The sequence below is a fragment of the Pristiophorus japonicus genome, unplaced genomic scaffold, assembly GCF_044704955.1.
Source record: "Pristiophorus japonicus isolate sPriJap1 unplaced genomic scaffold, sPriJap1.hap1 HAP1_SCAFFOLD_42, whole genome shotgun sequence".
Classification (NCBI taxonomy): domain Eukaryota; kingdom Metazoa; phylum Chordata; class Chondrichthyes; family Pristiophoridae; genus Pristiophorus; species Pristiophorus japonicus.
The window spans coordinates 821,640-834,838 of NW_027254090.1; the positions used below are offsets into that span (position 1 = coordinate 821,640).

The window sequence follows — 13,199 nt, forward strand, 5'->3', positions numbered from 1 at the left end:
TTACTTACAGGGATGCTGTACTTTCCTTATGTCATGTCACAAATTAATAATATATTGGTCAAAAGGAGAACAGTTGCAGTACAATGGCGAGGGGCACTAATTAGATAGGTATCTGAGAGACAGCACATGCACGATGGGCCATAATATCATTTCTCATCACCGTCAGAATCTGAGAGCTGCGCTTTTCACTGTCGGCGGCTCGTTGGTCCACGGTTATGATTCTCCCTTCGGAATGATCACATTTGAAATGCGAGAGTCACGGGCCAAATCCCGGACGAGCCCCGCCATGTTTTACTCAAATTTCCGCTTCTAACAGCCGCTCGACATGTGAGAAAACAGACGTATTTCACGTTAAAACGTGTGATTTTACGCCGATGTTCCCTCAGCATCCAAATCCCAGAGCAAAGTGAAACCCGCCAAACTGAGTAAAGTTAAAATATCTCAGAGGTACTCGGCTCTGTGACTCGTTGGATAACCGAAAGCCTTGTTTGGTTCCGGCCGACACTTGATCAGTATATCTTCCTGTCTGTACGCATAAGTTCACCTCAATTGGGATAAGCATACATTCAGCGTCAATCTCCACCTCTGCCCTGAATATGTGTGCGTCCTGGTTCTCTAGAGCTGAAAAGATGAGAGAAGCTGCTTTTTGAATTCGTCGCTTGGCTGCCGAATTCAAAGCATACAGGAAATCAATCCGGGCTGGCAAAGCTGCCTGGTCTGATTAAAAGGCGGTGACAGCCTATATTGTAAGCATGTTGTCGTCTTCTGGCCTCAACATTAGGTTCAACGTATCGGATGATAAGCACCGCTCCCATTGTCTGGTAATGGTTCTGCTATTCCCATTAACACTTCCTCTGGACCATCCTTTGTTACGTTATTGCCCGATTACCACCCACATTGTCTTTCTCCATTGTGCCATGTATTATTTAATTACTCCTTCGTTCCGCTGCATCACAAACGTTCCCATTTGACATTTCTCGCTGCGTATTTTTTCCAGGCGCTATTTTTGTTGAAAACATCTGTAATCTTTAACTTTTTCCTGAAATATCGCAATTATTATCCGACAGAACGTGAAACCGGATTCTTCCTCCACAAAATCTGCACGACCTGCCGAGTTTTACATATTTATCTGTTTTTATTCATTCTATTTCCGTGTCCCTTTTAAGGGGATTTGCTGTCTGTCCAAGATCATTCTCTGTCTCTGTAAAATGGTGTGCTATCAGACCCTCATCATTCTGTGTCTGTTTCAAAGGGATGTGCTGTCTGTCCCGGATTTCCAATTTGAAATTTCAAAACCTGCGTTTGGAGGTTAAGGAATATTAGTTTGTTTGTGTGTTTCAGACTGGGCTGGTTTTACGTCCTTCCCTCCCTCCTTGTCTATCACCTGTGGCTTCAATAACAGTCTCTGCGCCGCGTGGTCCTGAGCCCCACTGCACAATTGCCTTCAGGGATGATCGAAATCTCACTTTATTCTTTTAAAAGGGAACTGCTGTCAGTCAAGGGTCATTCTGCATCTGGGTAAAAGGGATGTCCTTGCAATCCCGGATCATTCTGTGTCTGTTTAAATGGGCTGGTTGTCAGTTCCGGTTCATAATCTTTCCCTTTTAAACGGATTTTCTCATAAACCCGGGTCATCCTGTATTGTTTGAGAAGGAGTATGATTTCAGCTGCAATGACCGAATTGTTAAACTATAGTGTTCCAATTTACATTGGGGTTGCCTGCGCCGGTGCGCACCCAGATCGCAGTGCATCTGTTCATTCATTCGAAATATGCTCATCTTTTCCTAAATCCACTCCTTGATATTGCAGTTGCCCCGAATTTGCTCGCAATATATACAACAGCACAATGAATGTCGCTGGCAGCGGCCGCGTGGCCTAATGGATAAGGCGTCTGACTTCGATGACAACCGCAAAGTTGTCAGAAGATTGCAGGTTCGAGTCCTGCCGCGGTCAACTTAGCTCGCTACGAGACATTTTATATTCTTTGTTGTGATTCTGCCGAGAAACCAACCATCTCTTCCAGTCACTCACCTGAAGTGAAGGAAGGCTGTTTGCTCAAAGAATCTCATGGCAAGTTTTCATCAATGTCGATCTGCATGCACGGGCAGAGCAAGCTGTGAAGTGGACTTTCTTGCACATTATTTCTGTTTGGATACAAAAAGCAGGAGATTGAATGGCTGACGATATCTTATAGCAGAGACGAGGTGGCCGAGAGGTTAAGGCGATGGACTGCTAATCCATTGTGCTCTGCACGCATGGGTTCGAATCCCATTCTCGTCGTCGTTGGCTTGCAGGTTAAACACTTTATGACATTCACATTTAAACTAATCGCCAAATTCCCCTTTTACTTACAGGGATGCTGTACTTTCCTCATGTCATGTCTCAAATTAATAATATATTGGTCAAAAGGAGAACAGTTGCAGTACAATGGCGAGGGGCACTAATTAGATAGGTATCTGAGGGACAGCACATGCACGATGGGCCATAATATCATTTCTCACCACCGTCAGAATCTGAGAGCTGCGCTTTTCACTGTCGGCGGCTCGTTGGTCCACGGTTATGATTCTCCCTTCGGAATGATCACATTTGAAATGCGAGAGTCACGGGCCAAATCCCGGACGAGCCCCGCCATGTTTTACTCAAATTTCCGCTTCTAACAGCCGCTCGACATGTGAGAAAACAGACGTATTTCACGTTAAAACGTGTGATTTTACGCCGATGTTCCCTCAGCATCCAAATCCCAGAGCAAAGTGAAACCCGCCAAACTGAGTAAAGTTAAAATATCTCAGAGGTACTCGGCTCTGTGACTCGTTGGATAACCGAAAGCCTTGTTTGGTTCCGGCCGATACTTGATCAGTATATCTTCCTGTCTGTACGCATAAGTTCACCTCAATTGGGATAAGCATACATTCAGCGTCAATCTCCACCTCTGCCCTGAATATGTGTGCGTCCTGGTTCACTAGAGCTGAAAAGATGAGAGAAGCTGCTTTTTGAATTCGTCCCTTGGCTGCCGAATTCAAAGCATACAGGAAATCAATCCGGGCTGGCAAAGCTGCCTGGTCTGATTAAAAGGCGGTGACAGCCTATATTGTAAGCATGTTCTCGTCTTCTGGCCTCAACATTAGGTTCAACGTATCGGATGATAAGCATCGCTCCCATTGTCTGGTAATGGTTCTGCTATTCCCACTAACACTTCCTCTGGACCATCCTTTGTTACGTTATTGCCCGATTACCACCCACTTTGCCTTTCTCCATTGTGCCATGTATTATTTAATTACTCCTTCGTTCCGCTGCATCACAAACGTTCCCATTTGACATTTCTCGCTGCGTATTTTTTCCAGGCGCTATTTTTGTTGAAAACATCTGTAATCTTTAACTTTTTCCTGAAATATCGCAATTATTATCCGACAGAACGTGAAACCGGATTCTTCCTCCACAAAATCTGCACGACCTGCCGAGTTTTACATATTTATCTGTTTTTATTCATTCTATTTCCGTGTCCCTTTTAAGGGGATTTGCTGTCTGTCCAAGATCATTCTCTGTCTCTGTAAAATGGTGTGCTATCAGACCCTCATCATTCTGTGTCTGTTTCAAAGGGATGTGCTGTCTGTCCCGGATTTCCAATTTGAAATTTCAAAACCTGCGTTTGGAGGTTAAGGAATATTAGTTTGTTTGTGTGTTTCAGACTGGGCTGGTTTTACGTCCTTCCCTCCCTCCTTGTCTATCACCTGTGGCTTCAATAACAGTCTCTGCGCCGCGTGGTCCTGTGCCCCACTGCACAATTGCCTTCAGGGATGATCGAAATCTCACGTTATTCTTTTAAAAGGGAACTGCTGTCAGTCAAGGGTCATTCTGCATCTGGGTAAAAGGGATGTCCTTGCAATCCCGGATCATTCTGTGTCTGTTTAAATGGGCTGGTTGTCAGTTCCGGTTCATAATCTTTCCCTTTAAAACGGATTTTCTCATAAACCCGGGTCATCCTGTATTGTTTGAGAAGGAGTATGATTTCAGCTGCAATGACCGAATTGTTAAACTATAGTGTTCCAATTTACATTGGGGTTGCCTGCGCCGGTGCGCACCCAGATCGCAGTGCATCTGTTCATTCATTCGAAATATGCTCATCTTTTCCTAAATCCACTCCTTGATATTGCAGTTGCCCCGAATTTGCTCGCAATATATACAACAGCACAATGAATGTCGCTGGCAGCGGCCGCGTGGCCTAATGGATAAGGCGTCTGACTTCGATGACAACCGCAAAGTTATCAGAAGATTGCAGGTTCGAGTCCTGCTGCGGTCAACTTAGCTCGCTGCGAGACATTTTATATTCTTTGTTGTGATTCTGCCGAGAAACCAACCATCTCTTCCAGTCACTCACCTGAAGTGAAGGAAGGCTGTTTGCTCAAAGAATCTCATGGCAAGTTTTCATCATTGTCGATCTGCATGCACGGGCAGAGCAAGCTGTGAAGTGGACTTTCTTGCACATTATTTCTGTTTGGATACAAAAAGCAGGAGATTGAATGGCTGACGATATCTTATAGCAGAGACGAGGTGGCCGAGAGGTTAAGGCGATGGACTGCTAATCCATTGTGCTCTGCACGCATGGGTTCGAATCCCATTCTCGTCGTCGTTGGCTTGCAGGTTAAACACTTTTTGACATTCACATTTAACCTAATCGCCAAATTCCCCTTTTACTTACAGGGATGCTGTACTTTCCTCATGTCATGTCTCAAATTAATAATATATTGGTCAAAAGGAGAACAGTTGCAGTACAATGGCGAGGGGCACTAATTAGATAGGTATCTGAGAGACAGCACATGCACGATGGGCCATAATATCATTTCTCACCACCGTCAGAATCTGAGAGCTGCGCTTTTCACTGTCGGCGGCTCGTTGGTCCACGGTTATGATTCTCCCTTCGGAATGATCACATTTGAAATGCGAGAGTCACGGGCCAAATCCCGGACGAGCCCCGCCATGTTTTACTCAAATTTCCGCTTCTAACAGCCGCTCGACATGTGAGAAAACAGACGTATTTCACGTTAAAACGTGTGATTTTACGCCGATGTTCCCTCAGCATCCAAATCCCAGAGCAAAGTGAAACCCGCCAAACTGAGTAAAGTTAAAATATCTCAGAGGTACTCGGCTCTGTGACTCGTTGGATAACCGAAAGCCTTGTTTGGTTCCGGCCGATACTTGATCAGTATATCTTCCTGTCTGTACGCATAAGTTCACCTCAATTGGGATAAGCATACATTCAGCGTCAATCTCCACCTCTGCCCTGAATATGTGTGCGTCCTGGTTCTCTAGAGCTGAAAAGATGAGAGAAGCTGCTTTTTGAATTCGTCCCTTGGCTGCCGAATTCAAAGCATACAGGAAATCAATCCGGGCTGGCAAAGCTGCCTGGTCTGATTAAAAGGCGGTGACAGCCTATATTGTAAGCATGTTCTCGTCTTCTGGCCTCAACATTAGGTTCAACGTATCGGATGATAAGCATCGCTCCCATTGTCTGGTAATGGTTCTGCTATTCCCACTAACACTTCCTCTGGACCATCCTTTGTTACGTTATTGCCCGATTACCACCCACTTTGCCTTTCTCCATTGTGCCATGTATTATTTAATTACTCCTTCGTTCCGCTGCATCACAAACGTTCCCATTTGACATTTCTCGCTGCGTATTTTTTCCAGGCGCTATTTTTGTTGAAAACATCTGTAATCTTTAACTTTTTCCTGAAATATCGCAATTATTATCCGACAGAACGTGAAACCGGATTCTTCCTCCACAAAATCTGCACGACCTGCCGAGTTTTACATATTTATCTGTTTTTATTCATTCTATTTCCGTGTCCCTTTTAAGGGGATTTGCTGTCTGTCCAAGATCATTCTCTGTCTCTGTAAAATGGTGTGCTATCAGACCCTCATCATTCTGTGTCTGTTTCAAAGGGATGTGCTGTCTTTCCCGGATTTCCAATTTGAAATTTCAAAACCTGCGTTTGGAGGTTAAGGAATATTAGTTTGTTTGTGTGTTTCAGACTGGGCTGGTTTTACGTCCTTCCCTCCCTCCTTGTCTATCACCTGTGGCTTCAATAACAGTCTCTGCGCCGCGTGGTCCTGAGCCCCACTGCACAATTGCCTTCAGGGATGATCGAAATCTCACTTTATTCTTTTAAAAGGGAACTGCTGTCAGTCAAGGGTCATTCTGCATCTGGGTAAAAGGGATGTCCTTGCAATCCCGGATCATTCTGTGTCTGTTTAAATGGGCTGGTTGTCAGTTCCGGTTCATAATCTTTCCCTTTAATACGGATTTTCTCATAAACCCGGGTCATCCTGTATTGTTTGAGAAGGAGTATGATTTCAGCTGCAATGACCGAATTGTTAAACTATAGTGTTCCAATTTACATTGGGGTTGCCTGCGCCGGTGCGCACCCAGATCGCAGTGCATCTGTTCATTCATTCGAAATATGCTCATCTTTTCCTAAATCCACTCCTTGATATTGCAGTTGCCCCGAATTTGCTCGCAATATATACAACAGCACAATGAATGTCGCTGGCAGCGGCCGCGTGGCCTAATGGATAAGGCGTCTGACTTCGATGACAACCGCAAAGTTATCAGAAGATTGCAGGTTCGAGTCCTGCTGCGGTCAACTTAGCTCGCTACGAGACATTTTATATTCTTTGTTGTGATTCTGCCGAGAAACCAACCATCTCTTCCAGTCACTCACCTGAAGTGAAGGAAGGCTGTTTGCTCAAAGAATCTCATGGCAAGTTTTCATCATTGTCGATCTGCATGCACGGGCAGAGCAAGCTGTGAAGTGGACTTTCTTGCACATTATTTCTGTTTGGATACAAAAAGCAGGAGATTGAATGGCTGACGATATCTTATAGCAGAGACGAGGTGGCCGAGAGGTTAAGGCGATGGACTGCTAATCCATTGTGCTCTGCACGCATGGGTTCGAATCCCATTCTCGTCGTCGTTGGCTTGCAGGTTAAACACTTTTTGACATTCACATTTAACCTAATCGCCAAATTCCCCTATTACTTACAGGGATGCTGTACTTTCCTCATGTCATGTCTCAAATTAATAATATATTGGTCAAAAGGAGAACAGTTGCAGTACAATGGCGAGGGGCACTAATTAGATAGGTATCTGAGAGACAGCACATGCACGATGGGCCATAATATCATTTCTCACCACCGTCAGAATCTGAGAGCTGCGCTTTTCACTGTCGGCGGCTCGTTGGTCCACGGTTATGATTCTCCCTTCGGAATGATCACATTTGAAATGCGAGAGTCACGGGCCAAATCCCGGACGAGCCCCGCCATGTTTTACTCAAATTTCCGCTTCTAACAGCCGCTCGACATGTGAGAAAACAGACGTATTTCACGTTAAAACGTGTGATTTTACGCCGATGTTCCCTCAGCATCCAAATCCCAGAGCAAAGTGAAACCCGCCAAACTGAGTAAAGTTAAAATATCTCAGAGGTACTCGGCTCTGTGACTCGTTGGATAACCGAAAGCCTTGTTTGGTTCCGGCCGATACTTGATCAGTATATCTTCCTGTCTGTACGCATAAGTTCACCTCAATTGGGATAAGCATACATTCAGCGTCAATCTCCACCTCTGCCCTGAATATGTGTGCGTCCTGGTTCTCTAGAGCTGAAAAGATGAGAGAAGCTGCTTTTTGAATTCGTCCCTTGGCTGCCGAATTCAAAGCATACAGGAAATCAATCCGGGCTGGCAAAGCTGCCTGGTCTGATTAAAAGGCGGTGACAGCCTATATTGTAAGCATGTTCTCGTCTTCTGGCCTCAACATTAGGTTCAACGTATCGGATGATAAGCATCGCTCCCATTGTCTGGTAATGGTTCTGCTATTCCCACTAACACTTCCTCTGGACCATCCTTTGTTACGTTATTGCCCGATTACCACCCACTTTGCCTTTCTCCATTGTGCCATGTATTATTTAATTACTCCTTCGTTCCGCTGCATCACAAACGTTCCCATTTGACATTTCTCGCTGCGTATTTTTTCCAGGCGCTATTTTTGTTGAAAACATCTGTAATCTTTAACTTTTTCCTGAAATATCGCAATTATTATCCGACAGAACGTGAAACCGGATTCTTCCTCCACAAAATCTGCACGACCTGCCGAGTTTTACATATTTATCTGTTTTTATTCATTCTATTTCCGTGTCCCTTTTAAGGGGATTTGCTGTCTGTCCAAGATCATTCTCTGTCTCTGTAAAATGGTGTGCTATCAGACCCTCATCATTCTGTGTCTGTTTCAAAGGGATGTGCTGTCTGTCCCGGATTTCCAATTTGAAATTTCAAAACCTGCGTTTGGAGGTTAAGGAATATTAGTTTGTTTGTGTGTTTCAGACTGGGCTGGTTTTACGTCCTTCCCTCCCTCCTTGTCTATCACCTGTGGCTTCAATAACAGTCTCTGCGCCGCGTGGTCCTGAGCCCCACTGCACAATTGCCTTCAGGGATGATCGAAATCTCACTTTATTCTTTTAAAAGGGAACTGCTGTCAGTCAAGGGTCATTCTGCATCTGGGTAAAAGGGATGTCCTTGCAATCCCGGATCATTCTGTGTCTGTTTAAATGGGCTGGTTGTCAGTTCCGGTTCATAATCTTTCCCTTTAAAACGGATTTTCTCATAAACCCGGGTCATCCTGTATTGTTTGAGAAGGAGTATGATTTCAGCTGCAATGACCGAATTGTTAAACTATAGTGTTCCAATTTACATTGGGGTTGCCTGCGCCGGTGCGCACCCAGATCGCAGTGCATCTGTTCATTCATTCGAAATATGCTCATCTTTTCCTAAATCCACTCCTTGATATTGCAGTTGCCCCGAATTTGCTCGCAATATATACAACAGCACAATGAATCTCGCTGGCAGCGGCCGCGTGGCCTAATGGATAAGGCGTCTGACTTCGATGACAACCGCAAAGTTATCAGAAGATTGCAGGTTCGAGTCCTGCTGCGGTCAACTTAGCTCGCTACGAGACATTTTATATTCTTTGTTGTGATTCTGCCGAGAAACCAACCATCTCTTCCAGTCACTCACCTGAAGTGAAGGAAGGCTGTTTGCTCAAAGAATCTCATGGCAAGTTTTCATCATTGTCGATCTGCATGCACGGGCAGAGCAAGCTGTGAAGTGGACTTTCTTGCACATTATTTCTGTTTAGATACAAAAAGCAGGAGATTGAATGGCTGACGATATCTTATAGCAGAAACGAGGTGGCCGAGAGATTAAGGCGATGGACTGCTAATCCATTGTGCTCTGCACGCATGGGTTAGAATCCCATTCTCGTCGTCGTTGGCTTGCAGGTTAAACACTTTTTGACATTCACATTTAACCTAATCGCCAAATTCCCCTTTTACTTACAGGGATGCTGTACTTTCCTCATGTCATGTCTCAAATTAATAATATATTGGTCAAAAGGAGAACAGTTGCAGTACAATGGCGAGGGGCACTAATTAGATAGGTATCTGAGAGACAGCACATGCACGATGGGCCATAATATCATTTCTCACCACCGTCAGAATCTGAGAGCTGCGCTTTTCACTGTCGGCGGCTCGTTGGTCCACGGTTATGATTCTCCCTTCGGAATGATCACATTTGAAATGCGAGAGTCACGGGCCAAATCCCGGACGAGCCCCGCCATGTTTTACTCAAATTTCCGCTTCTAACAGCCGCTCGACATGTGAGAAAACAGACGTATTTCACGTTAAAACGTGTGATTTTACGCCGATGTTCCCTCAGCATCCAAATCCCAGAGCAAAGTGAAACCCGCCAAACTGAGTAAAGTTAAAATATCTCAGAGGTACTCGGCTCTGTGACTCGTTGGATAACCGAAAGCCTTGTTTGGTTCCGGCCGACACTTGATCAGTATATCTTCCTGTCTGTACGCATAAGTTCACCTCAATTGGGATAAGCATACATTCAGCGTCAATCTCCACCTCTGCCCTGAATATGTGTGCGTCCTGGTTCTCTAGAGCTGAAAAGATGAGAGAAGCTGCTTTTTGAATTCGTCGCTTGGCTGCCGAATTCAAAGCATACAGGAAATCAATCCGGGCTGGCAAAGCTGCCTGGTCTGATTAAAAGGCGGTGACAGCCTATATTGTAAGCATGTTCTCGTCTTCTGGCCTCAACATTAGGTTCAACGTATCGGATGATAAGCATCGCTCCCATTGTCTGGTAATGGTTCTGCTATTCCCACTAACACTTCCTCTGGACCATCCTTTGTTACGTTATTGCCCGATTACCACCCACTTTGCCTTTCTCCATTGTGCCATGTATTATTTAATTACTCCTTCGTTCCGCTGCATCACAAACGTTCCCATTTGACATTTCTCGCTGCGTATTTTTTCCAGGCGCTATTTTTGTTGAAAACATCTGTAATCTTTAACTTTTTCCTGAAATATCGCAATTATTATCCGACAGAACGTGAAACCGGATTCTTCCTCCACAAAATCTGCACGACCTGCCGAGTTTTACATATTTATCTGTTTTTATTCATTCTATTTCCGTGTCCCTTTTAAGGGGATTTGCTGTCTGTCCAAGATCATTCTCTGTCTCTGTAAAATGGTGTGCTATCAGACCCTCATCATTCTGTGTCTGTTTCAAAGGGATGTGCTGTCTGTCCCGGATTTCCAATTTGAAATTTCAAATCCTGCGTTTGGAGGTTAAGGAATATTAGTTTGTTTGTGTGTTTCAGACTGGGCTGGTTTTACGTCCTTCCCTCCCTCCTTGTCTATCACCTGTGGCTTCAATAACAGTCTCTGCGCCGCGTGGTCCTGAGCCCCACTGCACAATTGCCTTCAGGGATGATCGAAATCTCACTTTATTCTTTTAAAAGGGAACTGCTGTCAGTCAAGGGTCATTCTGCATCTGGGTAAAAGGGATGTCCTTGCAATCCCGGATCATTCTGTGTCTGTTTAAATGGGCTGGTTGTCAGTTCCGGTTCATAATCTTTCCCTTTAAAACGGATTTTCTCATAAACCCGGGTCATCCTGTATTGTTTGAGAAGGAGTATGATTTCAGCTGCAATGACCGAATTGTTAAACTATAGTGTTCCAATTTACATTGGGGTTGCCTGCGCCGGTGCGCACCCAGATCGCAGTGCATCTGTTCATTCATTCGAAATATGCTCATCTTTTCCTAAATCCACTCCTTGATATTGCAGTTGCCCCGAATTTGCTCGCAATATATACAACAGCACAATGAATCTCGCTGGCAGCGGCCGCGTGGCCTAATGGATAAGGCGTCTGACTTCGATGACAACCGCAAAGTTATCAGAAGATTGCAGGTTCGAGTCCTGCTGCGGTCAACTTAGCTCGCTACGAGACATTTTATATTCTTTGTTGTGATTCTGCCGAGAAACCAACCATCTCTTCCAGTCACTCACCTGAAGTGAAGGAAGGCTGTTTGCTCAAAGAATCTCATGGCAAGTTTTCATCATTGTCGATCTGCATGCACGGGCAGAGCAAGCTGTGAAGTGGACTTTCTTGCACATTATTTCTGTTTGGATACAAAAAGCAGGAGATTGAATTGCTGACGATATCTTATAGCAGAGACGAGGTGGCCGAGAGGTTAAGGCGATGGACTGCTAATCCATTGTGCTCTGCACGCATGGGTTCGAATCCCATTCTCGTCGTCGTTGGCTTGCAGGTTAAACACTTTTTGACATTCATTTTTAACCTAATCGCCAAATTCCCCTTTTACTTACAGGGATGCTGTACTTTCCTCATGTCATGTCTCAAATTAATAATATATTGGTCAAAAGGAGAACAGTTGCAGTACAATGGCGAGGGGCACTAATTAGATAGGTATCTGAGAGACAGCACATGCACGATGGGCCATAATATCATTTCTCACCACCGTCAGAATCTGAGAGCTGCGCTTTTCACTGTCGGCGGCTCGTTGGTCCACGGTTATGATTCTCCCTTCGGAATGATCACATTTGAAATGCGAGAGTCACGGGCCAAATCCCGGACGAGCCCCGCCATGTTTTACTCAAATTTCCGCTTCTAACAGCCGCTCGACATGTGAGAAAACAGACGTATTTCACGTTAAAACGTGTGATTTTACGCCGATGTTCCCTCAGCATCCAAATCCCAGAGCAAAGTGAAACCCGCCAAACTGAGTAAAGTTAAAATATCTCAGAGGTACTCGGCTCTGTGACTCGTTGGATAACCGAAAGCCTTGTTTGGTTCCGGCCGATACTTGATCAGTATATCTTCCTGTCTGTACGCATAAGTTCACCTCAATTGGGATAAGCATACATTCAGCGTCAATCTCCACCTCTGCCCTGAATATGTGTGCGTCCTGGTTCTCTAGAGCTGAAAAGATGAGAGAAGCTGCTTTTTGAATTCGTCCCTTGGCTGCCGAATTCAAAGCATACAGGAAATCAATCCGGGCTGGCAAAGCTGCCTGGTCTGATTAAAAGGCGGTGACAGCCTATATTGTAAGCATGTTCTCGTCTTCTGGCCTCAACATTAGGTTCAACGTATCGGATGATAAGCATCGCTCCCATTGTCTGGTAATGGTTCTGCTATTCCCACTAACACTTCCTCTGGACCATCCTTTGTTACGTTATTGCCCGATTACCACCCACTTTGCCTTTCTCCATTGTGCCATGTATTATTTAATTACTCCTTCGTTCCGCTGCATCACAAACGTTCCCATTTGACATTTCTCGCTGCGTATTTTTTCCAGGCGCTATTTTTGTTGAAAACATCGGTAATCTTTAACTTTTTCCTGAAATATCGCAATTATTATCCGACAGAACGTGAAACCGGATTCTTCCTCCACAAAATCTGCACGACCTGCCGAGTTTTAAATATTTATCTGTTTTTATTCATTCTATTTCCGTGTCCCTTTTAAGGGGATTTGCTGTCTGTCCAAGATCATTCTCTGTCTCTGTAAAATGGTGTGCTATCAGACCCTCATCATTCTGTGTCTGTTTCAAAGGGATGTGCTGTCTGTCATGGATTTCCAATTTGAAATTTCAAAACCTGCCTTTGGAGGGTAAGGAATATTAGTTTGTTTGTGTGTTTCAGACTGGGCTGGTTTTACGTCCTTCCCTCCCTCCTTGTCTATCACCTGTGGCTTCAATAACAGTCTCTGCGCCGCGTGGTCCTGAGCCCCACTGCACAATTGCCTTCAGGGATGATCGAAATCTCACGTTATTCTTTTAA

The 13,199-nt window shown here is 44.7% G+C and overlaps 10 non-coding genes across 10 annotated transcripts; all 10 read left to right on the forward strand.

The window, feature by feature from the left end:
* Positions 1-1,864: 1,864 nt before the first annotated feature.
* On the forward strand, positions 1,865-1,953 carry trnar-ucg (transfer RNA arginine (anticodon UCG)). Its single transcript is given in 2 exon segments — positions 1,865-1,901; positions 1,918-1,953. It is a non-coding gene; the product is annotated as a tRNA-Arg (tRNA).
* Positions 1,954-2,198: 245 nt separating this feature from the next.
* Positions 2,199-2,280, forward strand: trnas-gcu (transfer RNA serine (anticodon GCU)). The gene has a single exon. It is a non-coding gene; the product is annotated as a tRNA-Ser (tRNA).
* Positions 2,281-4,208: 1,928 nt separating this feature from the next.
* Positions 4,209-4,297, forward strand: trnar-ucg (transfer RNA arginine (anticodon UCG)). Its single transcript is given in 2 exon segments — positions 4,209-4,245; positions 4,262-4,297. It is a non-coding gene; the product is annotated as a tRNA-Arg (tRNA).
* A 245-nt stretch (positions 4,298-4,542) lies between these two features.
* trnas-gcu (transfer RNA serine (anticodon GCU)) lies at positions 4,543-4,624 on the forward strand. Its single transcript has one exon. It is a non-coding gene; the product is annotated as a tRNA-Ser (tRNA).
* A 1,928-nt stretch (positions 4,625-6,552) lies between these two features.
* trnar-ucg (transfer RNA arginine (anticodon UCG)) lies at positions 6,553-6,641 on the forward strand. Its single transcript is given in 2 exon segments — positions 6,553-6,589; positions 6,606-6,641. It is a non-coding gene; the product is annotated as a tRNA-Arg (tRNA).
* A 245-nt stretch (positions 6,642-6,886) lies between these two features.
* Positions 6,887-6,968, forward strand: trnas-gcu (transfer RNA serine (anticodon GCU)). The gene has a single exon. It is a non-coding gene; the product is annotated as a tRNA-Ser (tRNA).
* Positions 6,969-8,896: 1,928 nt separating this feature from the next.
* trnar-ucg (transfer RNA arginine (anticodon UCG)) lies at positions 8,897-8,985 on the forward strand. Its single transcript is given in 2 exon segments — positions 8,897-8,933; positions 8,950-8,985. It is a non-coding gene; the product is annotated as a tRNA-Arg (tRNA).
* A 245-nt stretch (positions 8,986-9,230) lies between these two features.
* trnas-gcu (transfer RNA serine (anticodon GCU)) lies at positions 9,231-9,312 on the forward strand. The gene has a single exon. It is a non-coding gene; the product is annotated as a tRNA-Ser (tRNA).
* Positions 9,313-11,240: 1,928 nt separating this feature from the next.
* On the forward strand, positions 11,241-11,329 carry trnar-ucg (transfer RNA arginine (anticodon UCG)). Its single transcript is given in 2 exon segments — positions 11,241-11,277; positions 11,294-11,329. It is a non-coding gene; the product is annotated as a tRNA-Arg (tRNA).
* Positions 11,330-11,574: 245 nt separating this feature from the next.
* Positions 11,575-11,656, forward strand: trnas-gcu (transfer RNA serine (anticodon GCU)). Its single transcript has one exon. It is a non-coding gene; the product is annotated as a tRNA-Ser (tRNA).
* Positions 11,657-13,199: the final 1,543 nt, after the last annotated feature.